At 48.3% G+C, this 14,655-nt stretch overlaps 1 protein-coding gene across 1 annotated transcript in view; it reads left to right on the top strand.

Moving 5' to 3' along the window:
• RBM41 (RNA binding motif protein 41) overlaps positions 1–14,655 on the top strand; it is a 59,654-nt gene that overhangs the window by 37,051 nt on the left and 7,948 nt on the right. The window lies entirely within an intron of this gene.

Below are 14,655 nucleotides of genomic sequence, written 5' to 3'. Positions count from 1 at the left end.
TCTCTTTTTCCTGTATACCCACTCCCTTGGTAATCTTATTATTTTTTTTTTTTTTGCATGCCTTCCAGTACCATCTCTGTGCAGGTGGCATCAGCAAGACTTTAGCTGCAAATCCTTGCTTGCCTGTCCAATAAGGCTGCCTGGAGATTCCAGTGTCACTTAAAACAATGTGGCCAAAACAGAATGTTGGGTCTTCTGTAAACCCACTGCCCCATTTGTCACTTCTTAATCTCTATAAATAACATAACTATCCTTCCAGTTGTCAAGCTTTTAAATCTTTTGTGAAATTCTGGTTCATCTGAGCGTGAAAAGAAAGTTTCTAAGACAAAAGTTTACCAAGTTCTTATATTCCAGTCCACATCTAAGGAAATTTCAACAGAACACTGTAAGGTAAAACTGAACAAAGGAAGACTACTCTCTGGCTTTCTTGTCCCATTCTCCACTTCCAAATCACCCAAAGGTCCTTCCAAGGGAGTTACTCCACTACCCTCTGAGGCCATTGCAATGCCAACTCCAGGAGTTGCATCACCTAAGAAGCTCCTGCACTTAAGTTGAATGCTCTGCCTGCTGCAGGGTTTGGGGAAGGCTGTCAAAGCTCTGGACTCAGTTATATTTTGAAGGCCAAGGGAAAAAGCTCAGGCATTAGGAACAGCAATGGGCCCGGCAAAACCCTCAAACAGGGACACTGCAAATGATGGTCCATCAGACCAGTTACCGGTGCAGATGGTAAGGCTTCTTTAGCCACCTGGCTGCTTACTTTCTTTTCCTATCCAAAGGCAGAAGTTTAAGGCGGAAAACTGCGGATAATCAACAAGTGCTTTCAGCCATGTTGCTCCATCCCATTTGATCCCATTTTTTGTCTTTCAGTTCCTAATGTTCTATTTACTGATTACACACAGTACTGGAAGCCATGTAGTTACTTCTGTAACTACCATCAGACATTAATCTGAGGATTTCAATATATTGCCTACAGACTCCAAGATTATTTGACACGCAGCTCCTGATTGGTAAGGCCCGACTTAGTGCAGGAAGAGGCGGTTGGAGCATACAGCGAGTGATTTCCTGCACTCACCGGCGCTCCGGCTGCTGCCTCCTGTCTCTCTCGCTGCCCTCTCCAGTCTCCCCCATGAACCATATTTGCGTTTTTTCAAGATTCACGGGGATTCCTGGAACGGAACCCCCGTGAATATCAGGGGAGTACTGTATACCTATACTCCGCTTAGAAATCTGATAAGCGGAATATCAAATGTTAATAAAACTTGATCCTCAAGGTTAATCAGAGGTACTGCTTGTGGGAAAAGGAATTACGCCAAACTAAAAGAGGAAACGGTTAGGAGGACTGCTCTGGGTGATAGGAACCCAGACATCAGTATAGAAACCAGTGAGAACTAGTTTGCAGAGTTCATATTCTGTCAAGTGTTTCTGCAGTAACGCACTGACATTTTATTGCCATTTTCTGCAGTGAATTTATTGCCATTTTACAATTTCCTCTGATAAAACAGTACAGCGTCAAGAACAAAAAAGCGGACAATAATCTTTAGTCTCTGGGCTTGAGCTGTGTAGGTGGATAAGAAATGAAACATATTTAATTAATAAAATGAAAATGAGAGCATGTCTGTAAGTATAATATTAGCTGCAAGGTACAGCTAATTAAATGCTTGACTTAATTGCAAACTTTCTGCCCAAAATCAAGCTAATTTCAACTATTGCTTCCTACACAGACATCCTTGCTATTTATTTAATTTGTTTTCTATACTGTTTTCCCCAAAGAGCTCAGAACAGGTTCCTAGATCTTTGAGGGGGCAACGGGAAACCCACGGAGTCTGCGGGGATCCCCTCCAAGTCTTATGTTCTTAATGGTCTGAAATTTGGCAGCTAAGATTTAATGCTTAAGAAATGTAAGGTCTTGCATTTGGGGTACAAAAATGCGAGGGAACGGTACAGTTTAGGAGGTGAAGAACTTTTGTGCACGAAAAAGGAGCGGGGCTTGGGAGTGATAGTATGTGACGCTCTTAAGGTGGCCAAACAGGTTGAAAAGTTGGTGGTGAAAGCTAGAAAGATGTAAAACACATCAGAAGGAAGACTTCCGGGTGAGCTTCCAGCCATGTATAGGAAAGAATGCAGCCGCCAGCTTGAAGAGAGCAAGTCTGGCTGGACCCGGAGGAAGGTAGTACACCTACAGAAGCCCCAAACTAACCACTCTCATCCCCTTGGGATCTTCAAGGACCTGGAGGAGATCCCCGCGGACTCTGCAGGATTCCCGTTGCCCACAGTTCCCATGCAGCTCTCTAGCAAGGATATCTGTGTAACTATTTTACATAAGAACATAAGAATAGCCTTACTGGGTCAGACCAAAGGTCCATCAAGCCCAGTAGCCCATTCTCACAGGGGCCAATCCAGGTCACTAGTACCTGGCCAAAACCCAAAGACTAGCAACATTCCATGAGAGGCTTTCCCCATATCTTAATAAAAGATGACTTTTCCTCCAGGAATTTGTCCAAACCTTTCTTAAAACCAGCTATGCTATTCGCTTTTACCACAATTTCTGGCAACGCGTTCCAGAGCTTAACTATTCTCTGAGTGAAAAAATATTTCCTCCTATTGGTTTTAAATGTATTTCCCTGCAGTTCCATCAAGTGTCCCCTAGTCTTTGTAATTTTTGACAAGAGTGAAAAATTGATCCACTTGTACCCGTTCTACCTCACTCAGGATTTTGTAGACTTTAATCATATCTCCCCTCAGCCTTTTGAAAAATGCTAACAGATATTCTTTAGCACTCTCCAGACCAGTAGAGGTTAACTTTACGATTGGGTATATATCTAATCATGACCAGCAGGTGGAGACTGAAAACAAAACTTTGGGACAGTATATCCTAGCCCCTCCTCTCTATTTCCCTCAGTCTTCTTTCAGTCTCCAGCAGGTGTTGAGTGATCTGTACCCATCTCCCTTGGTAGGGCTGTTGGAATTTGTTTAGAGGTTTATTGTCCCTGTTTTTAGCCGGACGGAGCTTGGACGGACTCTGTTTGGGGGTTCGTCCGACCTCGGGGGTGTCAAACCCGGCGGGTCACGAGCGGGGTCCCTCCCCCCACTTCCTCCACCTCCCCATATTTTTTTAGAGGAGCCTCAGCAGTAAGCCTTGCCCCCTAAATCAAGCAAGGCATATTGCTTCGAGAGCCTGTGGAGTCTGTTCTGTAAAAAAAAAAAAAAAAAAATCCTGAGGTAGTGCTGGTCTGGAGGGTTGTATCCCTTTAAGAAAACTGTATTTTACTGTATTTTTTCAACTAACCGGCACTTTTTTACAGCTAGGTCGCGTATGGAGCAATGAGCACTTCTAAAGGGAAAAAGTGCTCATTGTGCTCCAGACGCGAGGCACTCGCGGCCGGCCTGTGCAAGCGGTGTTCAGGCCGGTGCGGTGGAGGAGCTCCGTCGGCAGCGGCTGCAGGCGCCCAGAGCTCCCCGCCGATGGTGCCTCGCGAGTCGGCAGGGAACGGTGGAGAAGCCCGGTCTTCTCCGTCCGCCCACGGAGGGATTCCCCGAGCCGCCGACGGTCGGGTTTTAGAGGATTCCCTCTCAGCTGATATTTTGACAGCTGATGCCGGCTTGCCTGTTTTAGCGGCTGAGACTATTCAGGTCTCTCAGCCGCTTCAGGCTGTGGAGGGAGCTGTTTTGGCGGGAAAGACGCCATCTTCTCTGTCTGGCCCCTCCATTTTGTCTTCCACCTCAGGTGACCTTCCCCCTGTTTTGTCTAAGCAGGGGCAGGTTTCTGCTGGGTCCCCTGCTGTGGCAGGGAGTCCCTTGGGACCCTCGGGGGGTTTTTCCCCTGATTTTTTCTTTTCATTATGCAAAGCCTATTTTCAGGCGGCTGGGGGTCCCGGTTGCGCCCAGGGGGTCTCGGGGGGTGGGGTTTCCTCCGCGCTCCCTGCGGCTTTGCCTCTCTCGTCTGACGTGACGTCCCCTCCGCCGCCTCTCTTGTCCAAGCGTCCGCGGGTGTCGTGGGACGAGGATTTGTGGTCGGAGGAACGTGTCGGTATGGAGGAGGACCTGGACCCTTCTGAGGAATTCCAGGACCCTCTGGAGGGGACGGAAGCTGGCGGCGGGTTGTCGGGTTTCCCGTTCTCCAGTGACGAGGCGTCCGTGGTGCGCCTTTTTCAGAGAGATGAGCTGCCTGACCTTATTCAACAGGTTTCTTCGGCTTTGCGTTTTGAGGACGCGCCGCCGGAGACTCCGCGTGTGGGGGACCCTCTGTTACGAGGGATCCGTTCCGTTTCCCGCTCTTTTCCTATGCATCAGGATATTCGGGATATTATTCTTGAGCAGTGGAAAACGCCGGAGACGCCGTTTCGGCTGGCGCGCAGCATGGCTCGCCTGTATCCCATTCCTGAAGGGGATCGGGCTACGTTAGCTTCGCCAGTCGTGGATGCGGTGGTCTCGGCTATTTCCAAGCGGCATACCGTGCCTGTTGAGGGCGGTTCTGCCTTGCGGGACTCTGAGGAGCGCAAATTGGAGAACATCCTTAAGCAAAATTTTCAAGTCTCTGCTTTTGGGGTCCAGGCGGCTATTTGTGGGGGACTGGTCGCTCGCGCCGTGTTTCGGTGGGCGGAGCGGGTCTTGGATCGAGAGTCTGACGACTGGTCTCTGGTGGATCAGGAGGTAGCAAAGATTGAGATGGCTGCCTCATTCCTCTCGGATGCTCTGTATGACTTGGTGCGGATCTCGGCTAAGTCCATGGCTTTTGGCGTGGCCGCAAGGCGTGTGTTGTGGCTGCGCGCTTGGGCGGCGGATGCTGCGTCCAAAGCTAAGCTTACTAAATTTCCCTTTCGGGGGTCGTTTTTATTTGGAGAGGACTTGGATAAGTTAATTCAGACTCTGTCGGACTCGAAAGTTCCCCGTTTGCCGGAGGACCGTGCCCGCCCGGCGTCTCGGGGGGGTGCGGCCCGGGGGCGTTTGCGGGAATTTCGCAAGTATCGCCCTGGGCGTGGGGCTGCTTCTTTCCAGTCTCCGGGGTTTTCCCGGGGTCGGTTCTTCCAGCGCATGCAGCCCTTTCGGGGGGCCCGTCGGGGGGCAGGGAACCCCTCCGCCGGTTCCCCCGCTTCCCGTCCTGCACAATGACGCCTTGCCGGCGCCCCCCTTGGTTCCGGTGGGGGCCCGGCTGCGCGACTTTTTTCCCAAATGGGCCGAGATCACGTCCGATCAGTGGGTCCTGGAGGTGGTGCGGGACGGTTATGCCCTGGAGTTCGCCCGCTCTCTGCCGGATTTTTTCCTCGCTTCTCCGTGTCAGACTCCGGGGAAGAAGCAGGCTTTTCGCCAGACCCTTCAGCGCTTGCTAGATCTCAGGGCAGTAGTTCCGGTGCCCCCCCCGGAGTGGGGCACGGGCAGGTACTCCATTTACTTTGTGGTGCCCAAGAAGGAGGGGACTTTTCGGCCCATCCTCGATTTGAAAGGGGTCAACAGGGCTCTCAAGGTTCCCTCTTTCCGTATGGAAACGCTGCGGTCGGTCATTCTGGCGGTTCAGCCGGGGGAGTTTCTCACTTCTCTCGATCTGACGGAGGCCTACTTGCATGTTCCTATTCGGACCTCTCATCAGCGTTTCCTGCGCTTTGCGATCTTGGGTCGGCACTATCAGTTCTGTGCGCTTCCCTTTGGGCTGGCCACGGCTCCCCGGACGTTCACCAAGGTGATGGTGGTCGTCGCGGCAGCCTTGCGGTCGGAGGGCATTCTGGTACACCCCTACCTGGACGACTGGTTAATTCGGGCCAAGTCGTTGCAGGAAAGCTACCGGGTTACGGCTCGGGTGGTGGAGTTTCTCCGGTCGCTGGGCTGGGTGGTCAACCTTTCCAAGAGTCGGTTGGTTCCGGCTCAGCGTCTGGAGTACCTCGGGGTGCTGTTCGACACCTCCTTGGGGAAGGTCTTCCTCCCAGAGGCCCGGGTGAGCAAATTGCAGTCTCAGATTCGCCTGCTTTTGGCGTCCCGGTGTCCTCGGGCGCGAGATTTCCTCCAGGTCCTGGGGTCGATGGCGGCGTCCCTGGACGTGGTGAGGTGGGCGCGGGCCCACATGCGTCCTCTTCAGTATGCTCTGCTCCGGAGGTGGTCTCCCCAGAGGCACGGGATGGATGTTCCGGTTCCCCTGCGAGGCTTGGCGCGCTGCAGTCTGCGTTGGTGGCTCCGGACCCCTCACCTAGTTCAGGGGGTGGGTCTGGATCTTCCGCAGTGGACGGTGCTCCTTACGGATGCGAGTCTCCTGGGTTGGGGGGCCCAGTGTCTGGGTCACTCTGCTCAGGGAACCTGGTCCACGGAGGAGGCCTCCTGGTCGATCAACGTGTTGGAGACCAGGGCGGTCCGGCTGGCGCTGTTGGCTTTCCACTCCCTTTTGTTGGGCAAGTCGGTCAGAGTCCTGTCGGACAATGCCACGGCAGTGGCTTATGTCAATCGTCAGGGGGGCACCAAGAGCACTCTGGTGGCGCAGGAGGCGGCTCGGCTCATGGTTTGGGCGGAGTCGCATCTTCTGGACCTCTCGGCCTCTCACATTGCCGGGGTAGAAAACGTTCAGGCGGACTTCCTCAGTCGTCACTTCTTGGATCCGGGAGAGTGGTGTCTCGGCGCCGAGGCGTTTCAGTTGCTAGTGCGTGCTTGGGGGCAGCCCCTGATGGATCTGATGGCTACAAGTGGCAACGCCAAAGTACCCCGCTTCTTCAGTCGTCGCAGGGACGGTCTGGCCGAGGGTCTGGATGCTCTGGTCCAACCGTGGCCAACGGAGGGGCTGTTGTATGTGTTCCCTCCTTGGCCATTAGTAGGCAGAGTACTGCTTCGCATTGTTCGCCATCCGGGGCTGGTGGTCTTGGTGGCTCCGGATTGGCCTCGTCGTCCGTGGTATGCGGATCTGGTGAGGCATCTGGTGGCGGATCCTCTTCCTCTGCCTCTCGAGTGCGATCTTCTGACGCAGGGTCCCATTCCCATGTTCGACCCGTCTCCCTTTTGTCTTACGGCTTGGCTCTTGAAAGGGGCCGCCTGAGTAAGAAGGGATATTCCGACAAGGTGATCTCTACACTTTTGGGGTCCCGGAGGCTTTCTACCTCTCGGGCTTATGTACGGGTTTGGCGTCTGTTTGAGGAATGGTGCCGAGCGCGGGGAGTGGTCTCCTTTCGCGCTTCTCTGCCTAACATTCTGGAGTTTTTGCAGGATGGCCTGGATAGGGGCCTGGCCTGGTCTTCTCTTCGGGTTCATCTGGCGGCCCTGTCGGCTTTTCGGGGGCTGGTGACAGGTCAGCGTTTGTCAGCCATTCCTGATGTGATTCGCTTTCTTAGGGCGGCCAAGTTGCTCAGGCCTCCCATAAGGCCCTCGATTCCCTCTTGGGATCTCAATCTGGTTCTCTCTGTTCTAGTGCGCCCTCCTTTCGAGCCGTTGGATGGCTGTTCGTTGAAGGACCTTACGCTGAAGTCGGTCTTTTTGGTGGCCATTACTTCCGCTAGACGGGTGTCGGAGCTACAGGCTTTCTCTTGTAGGGCTCCCTTCCTGGAGTTTTCAAAGGAGCGGGTTGTTTTGCGGCCTGTTCCTTCCTTTCTGCCGAAGGTAGTTTCTCCTTTTCATGTCAATCAATCGGTGGTCCTCCCGGTCTTGGGTAGTCGGGAGGGTTCTTCTGAGCAACGACAGCTGCGCAAGTTGGATGTCGGTCGGGTCCTCCATGCTTATGTGCAGCGGACCCGGGATTTTCGGAGCTCCGATCATCTCTTTGTGCTTCTGGCGGGTCCTCGTCGGGGGGCTGGCGCTTCTAAGGCTACTATTGCGCGCTGGATCAAGGAGACGATCGCTTCCGCTTATCTTCTGAGTCAGAAGCCGGTTCCGGAGTTTCTCAAGGCTCATTCCACTAGGGGTCAGGCGGCTTCTTGGGCTGAGTCGTCGCTCGTGCCTCCGGTGGATATTTGTAAGGCTGCGGTTTGGTCCTCCTTGCATTCATTTGTTCGGCATTATCGGGTAGATGTTCAGGCGCGTCGGGACGCGGTGTTCGGTGAGCGTGTTCTGGTATCGGCCCTTCGGGGGTCCCGCCCGTGAGAGGGACTGCTTTGGTACGTCCCAATCGTAAAGTTAACCTCTACTGGTCTGGAGAGTGCTAAAGAAGGAGAAATTAGGTTCTTACCTGCTAATTTACTTTCTTTTAGCTTCTCCAGACCAGTAGAGGTCCCCACCCTGTCTGTTGTTGTTGTTGTTGGGGCTGTTGCGCGGGCAGTTTTTGGTTTTTGCTGCGGGTTCTAGTATTTTTCTAGGGCCGGGGAGAATTGAAGAACAGCGGCTGTGGCTCGGCTGGCTTAGCTGGCGAGCTGTGGGGACCTTCTTCCTTCGGGAATTTCTCCTCTGCATTTTCCAACAGCATTTTTTGGGTATGTTATTGGTTACTCCTTTCGGAGTATTGTTTTTTCTCTCTGTTGTTTCCAGTTCTTGGTTCTGCTTGGCTATTCGGCAGACTGAGGGAAATAGAGAGGAGGGGCTAGGATATACTGTCCCAAAGTTTTGTTTTCAGTCTCCACCTGCTGGTCATGATTAGATATATACCCAATCGTAAAGTTAACCTCTACTGGTCTGGAGAAGCTAAAAGAAAGTAAATTAGCAGGTAAGAACCTAATTTCTCCTCCTTGTCTCTGGATTTTTGACATTTCATTTTAGTTTGTAAAATGACTGTTCATTCTAGTCGTTCTCACATACAGTATTTTTGAACAGGAAACCCCTGACATATTTCCTGTTCAAAAATGACAGTGAGATGGATGGATTTTTTTGAGATGTTATGAGCAAGACGTCCCAATTCTGACTTGGACATTCTTTTGAAAATGCTCCTTCACCTGTGCACTATTGATGGCATTGTTCCCTGAAACAGCCCCTTTCCCCATCAAATGAAATGAAAAATTCTGTAAGTGATATGGAAAACTGAACAAAATAAAAAAAATTTGGCTTCCACACCCTTAGTTTGCAATGTATGCAGCTCTTTTATAAAATAGGCATGTACAGAACACTGCAGTGAAGATCATATTTAACGCAAAGAAGTTAGACTTTGTTACTCCACTCCTTTATAAAGCTCATTGGTTGCTGGTAGAACATAGAATCACATACAAAATTATTTTACTAACCTTTAAAACTAGACAAAATAGTCAACCAGAATTTATCAATAACCTTCTTATTCCCCACTAGTCATTAAGCCCGTTACATTAACGGGTGCTAGAATACTGTTCACCCTCTATGTTGCCTCTTCCATTCACTGCCCTCTCTTCTCTTTCCATCCAGTATCCGCCCCCTCTCTCTCTGTCCCATATGGCCTCTCTCCATCTCCTCTTTCCTTTTCCCTTGGTCTGGCATACCTTCCTCCTTCCCTCCATGCCCTGCCATCTGTTCTTCCCTCTAAGCCATTCTCTCCCCCTCTGCTCACTTTCCTCCTTCAACTACTTCATCGGGCAACAATTCATTGCTGTTGCTGGCTTCAGGTATTCCTCTCTGGCGGGTCCCGTGTTCATGAAAACAGGAAGTAGGCAGGACCGGCCAGAGAGGAAGGCCTGAAGCCGCAACAGCAGCGAATTGTAAACGCTGCTGCTGCCTGAAGCACCCGAGGCAGACGCTTCTCTCCTCTCCCAGTCCAACCCCTGCAGACTCTGTGACCCTCCCGTCGAGATGACTTAAATAACAAACCTCCCTCCAGCGTTGGCAGCTGCAGCACGCTAAACAGGCTGGTTCGCGGCTTTCTTCTGCCGTTGAGTCTCTGTGTCGCGTCATTGATGACATCATTAGTGACGCGGCAGAGGGACTCAACTGCAGGAGAAAGTCGCAAAGCAGCCTGTTTAACTTCCTGCGGCTGCCAACGCTGGAGGGAGGTTTGTTATTTAAGTCATCTCGCCGGGAGGGTATGTGCAGAAGCTCTCCCCCTCCAGTACCTGTGCAGCACTTTGTGTTAATGCCGTCTCTGAGTGGAGTCTGTTTCTCCCGTTTCTAGCCGCCGCATACGCACTCTGGCCACAGATTACAAAGATTACAGATCATGCAGGTCTGAGTGCACATGCGTGGCTAGCGTTTTATTATATAGGATAGTTCTTCTAAGACTCTAAGATCTTCTAAAAATCTATCTGTTCCATCTCTGAAGTTTATCAACATGAGGTCTACTATTTTTTTTTGTCAGCGCTCCATCTCTTTGGAATAATACACCGGTCCACTTACGGGAAAAATCAATTCTTCATCATTTTAAAACGAAATTAAAAACATTTCTTTCGAGACCTAAAAGCCCTTATTAGGGCTACATTGTTTTATTCTATTTTTAGATACACTCCCTTTTGTTCTTTCCCTATATGTTCTGTTTCTTACTTGATAAATTGTAGTTCTATCCTTCTTCCCTTTTTAGTTCCTGTTTGTTTTTGTATTATTTTTAAATGTTTTAAATAATGATTATTGTCTTAAGAGATGTATAGTTACCCCATATATGTTTTCAACATAATGTTCACCGCCTAGAAGGCCGATTGGGCGGTTTATAAAATTCTTAAATAAACTTGAAACTACACATTTATTTTAAAATTTATCTCCTGCCTGCTTCCTAAGCAAGTTACAAATAACACACACATAAAATTCATTTATATCGACAATACAAAATAACATATGCAATTATTGGCAGCCTGCAATATTATTAAATAACATTTCTTAATCATAAAAAGCTTGCACAAAAAATTGTGTTTTAAGTAATTTATGAAACTGGTCAATACCTTTACATAATCTCAAAATTCCTGCTGGCTTCCACATTCTCGCTGCTGCCACTGAAAAAAGCTGACTGACCTGTTGCCACATATTGTACAGTATGAATCCTCAAACTCATAGCAGTTTCTGTTCTCAGTTTCCTATTAGGTAAATAAATAGGCAATGCTTGTTGTAAATACGACGGTGTTTAACCATACAAAATTCAATTAACCACTAGCATTGCTTTATATTGGACCCTCCATCCTAGTGGAGTTGTTTCACAATTGAAGTGACAGACACAGGAGGGGATGATCGTACAGCAAACAAGGGAGACAACACTGGAGCGGTTAAGGAAACCGTGAAAGAAACAGTAGAGACAGTAAAGAGTAGGAAGTCCAAAAAGGTAACACGAAGAGAACTCAAATGTATGTATACGAATGCTAGATGTCTAGGAAACAAAATGGGGGAACTAGAGACAATAGCAAGACATGATAAGTTGGAAATCATTTGCATAACAGAAACATGGTGGAATGAAGAAAACAAATGGGACACAGTGCTACAGGGATACAAACTATATAGAAGAGATCGAGTAGGGCAGAAAGGTGGAGGTATTGCCCTATATGTTTAGGAAGGAGTAGAATCTGTTGAAGTGGCTACGACGGAAATGAAAGAGAAGCTAGAGTCCCTCTGGATTAAGATTCTTGGCCAAAACAGCGCAGACACAAAAATTGGCCTTTACTATCGTCCCCCAGGACAGGCGGAGGAAACTGACTCAGAAATGATAGAGGAAATCAAACAAGAATGCAAGACGGGCAATGTAATAATATTGGGAGACTTCAATTTCCCGAGGATAGACTGGAAACTAGGAACCTCCAACTGCGGCAAGGAGGCCAAGTTCCTGGAGGCGCTAGGGGATTGCTTCCTGGAACAAATGGTAAAAGAGCCGACAAGAGGCAACGCCACCCTGGACTTGGTACTAAATGGCCTCATGGGTCCGACAAAAGAAGTAGAAGTTACGGTACCGCTGGGGACGAGCGATCACAATGCGATCAGCTTTAAGCTTGACATCGGGAATAGAAAACATGCCAAAACCTTAACCAAAACCTTAAACTTTAAAAAGGGCAAATACGATCACATGAGAGCCATGGTGAAAAAACGACTCAAGAAAAAGGTAGACAAACTTGAAACGGTAGACCAGGCATGGTCCCTACTGAAAAATACTATCACAGAAGCACAAAATCTCCACATTCCGAGGATCTCCAAAGAGGGGAGAACAAAAGGTAAGGGAGAACCGGCATGGCTTACCAGACAGGTGAGGGAAGCCATAAAAGAAAAGAAGGACTCTTTCAAAAAATGGAAACACATGAAAACAACCGAAGCATGGAAAAAACATAAAGATGATCAGAAGAAATGTCACAAGGCGGTGAGGGATGCCAAAAAGGATTATGAGGAAAAAATAGCGCAAGAGGCCAAAAACTTCAAACCCTTCTTTAGATACGTGAAAGGGAAAAAACCCACAAAAGAGGCGGTGGGACCCCTGGACGACCAGGGAAGAAAAGGGTACATCAAAGAAGATAAACAAATTGCAGACAAACTAAATTCCTTCTTTGCGTCCGTCTTTACGGAGGAGGATACCGCAAAAATACCAGAAGCAGTGAAAGTGTTTAGTGGAGTAATAGAAGACAGCCTCACCACAGTTGAAGTGGAGTCGGACCAGATATACTACCAGATCGACAAACTTAAAAGTGACAAATCCCCTGGACCGGATGGAATTCACCCGAGAGTTTTAAAGGAATTGAAGGTTGAAATCGGAGAGCTATTGCAAAAACTTGCCAATCTGACAATCAGAACTGGACAGATACCAGATGACTGGAAGATAGCGAACGTCACGCCAATTTTCAAAAAAGGATCGAGAGGGGAACCGGGCAACTACAGACCTGTGAGCCTTACGTCTGTCCCTGGAAAGATGGTTGAAGCACTGATCAAAGATAGCATAGTCCGGCACCTAGATACACATGACTTGATGAAACCCAGTCAACATGGGTTCAGGAAAGGGAAATCATGTTTAACGAATTTACTTCAATTTTTTGAGACCGTGAACAAGCAAATTGATAGTGGAATGCCGGTGGACATAATATATTTGGACTTCAAGAAAGCGTTCGACAAAGTTCCACATGAAAGACTTCTCAGGAAACTACAAAGCCATGGAATAGAGGGAGATATACACAGGTAGATAGGCAAATGGCTGGAAAACAGAAAGCAGAGAGTGGGCATAAATGGGAAGTTCTCAGACTGGGAGAAAGTGACTAGTGGTGTGCCCCAGGGCTCGGTTCTTGGGCCGATCCTATTTAATATTTACATCAATGACCTGGAAGAAGGAGTATCCAGTGAGATCATTAAGTTTGCAGACGACACAAAGCTATGCCGGGCAATCAGATCGCAGGAGGATAGCGAGGAACTCCAGAGCGACTTGTATCAGTTAGAGAAATGGGCAGAGCAATGGCAGATGAAGTTCAACGTGGAGAAATGCAAACTAAAGTAATGCATTTAGGTAGTAAGAATAAGGAACACGAGTATAGAATGTCAGGCGCAACTCTGGGTAAGAGTGAACAAGAAAAGGACCTGGGTGTACTGATAGATAGGACCCTGAAGCCGTCGGCACAATGCGCGGCAGCGGCAAAGAAAGCAAACAGAATGTTAGACATGATATATAATCATACTTATATAATTCCACTGGAGTTCCGTTCCTTCCCTAACCATGTAAACCGTGTCGAGCTCCATCTGCGGAGATGATGCGGTATATAAACCCAAGATTTAGATTAGATTAGATTAGATAAAGAAAGGAATCACGAGTAGATCGGAGAAAGTCATAATGCCGCTTTATAGAGCAATGGTCAGACCACACTTGGAATACTGTGTCCAACATTGGTCTCCCAACCTAAAGAAGGATATAAAACTGCTGGAGAGGGTGCAGAGACGAGCAACGAAGCTAATAAGAGGTATGGAGAACTTGGAATATGAGGAACGACTCAAGAAACTGGGACTGTTCTCCCTTGAGAAGAGGAGGCTGCGAGGGGACATGATCGAGACGTTCAAAATGCTGAAAGGCATCGATAAAATAGAGCAGGAAAATAAATTATTTACATTGTCCAACGCGACACGGACAAGAGGACATGGTTTGAAGCTAAGGGGGGACAAGTCCAGGACAAATGTCAGGAAGTTCTGCTTTACACAGCGAGTGGTAGACGCCTGGAATGCTCTCCCAAAGGGGGTTATTAAGGAATCCACTGTGCTAGGATTCAAAGGCAAATTAGATGCACATCTCCTTACGAGAGGCATAGAGGGATATGGGTGACTAAAACTACATCAGGTGTATACCTGACTGGGCCTCCGCCTGTGCGGATCGCCAGACTCGATGGACCATGGGTCTGATCCGGAGATGGCAGTTCTTATGTTCTATGTTCTTATGTTATGTTCTTATGTTCTTATGAAGTCATTGAAACATGCTTATTCACTCCCACTAAAACTCTTGATACAAATTTAAGCCTTCTTTGGAGCAGGTGGTCATTTGTTTAGGGGCATTTCTGTGCTTTTTGAGCTGGATCTGTGTACGTATTTTATAAAGATTAATAGGTGCCTATGTTGCTTTTATAAAGTAAGCTTAAGATAGGTGCCTCTGTGACTTCTCACATAGCTGTCCTGTCATAAAATGATTCCCTGTATGCTTTTATGGAGGCTCAGAGGAGAAATCAATGTTTGTAAAAACATCATAGCTGCATCTGGCATTCAGAAGCCGTTCTCCCCAGGGCAAGTTTTATGAAACTATTAATTTAAAATTTTATAGCTTGTCTTATCAATTGCAGTTCCAGGCAAGTAATAACATAGCATCAGAAATAATAAATACAATATAAAGAGCAATAAATCAACATTTGGAATCACTGGAAAGTCCAGTTTAGATTA

This window comes from Geotrypetes seraphini, chromosome 5 (genome assembly GCF_902459505.1).
Source record: "Geotrypetes seraphini chromosome 5, aGeoSer1.1, whole genome shotgun sequence".
In the NCBI taxonomy this organism is placed as follows: domain Eukaryota; kingdom Metazoa; phylum Chordata; class Amphibia; order Gymnophiona; family Dermophiidae; genus Geotrypetes; species Geotrypetes seraphini.
This window is presented reverse-complemented; position numbering and strand designations above follow the sequence as displayed.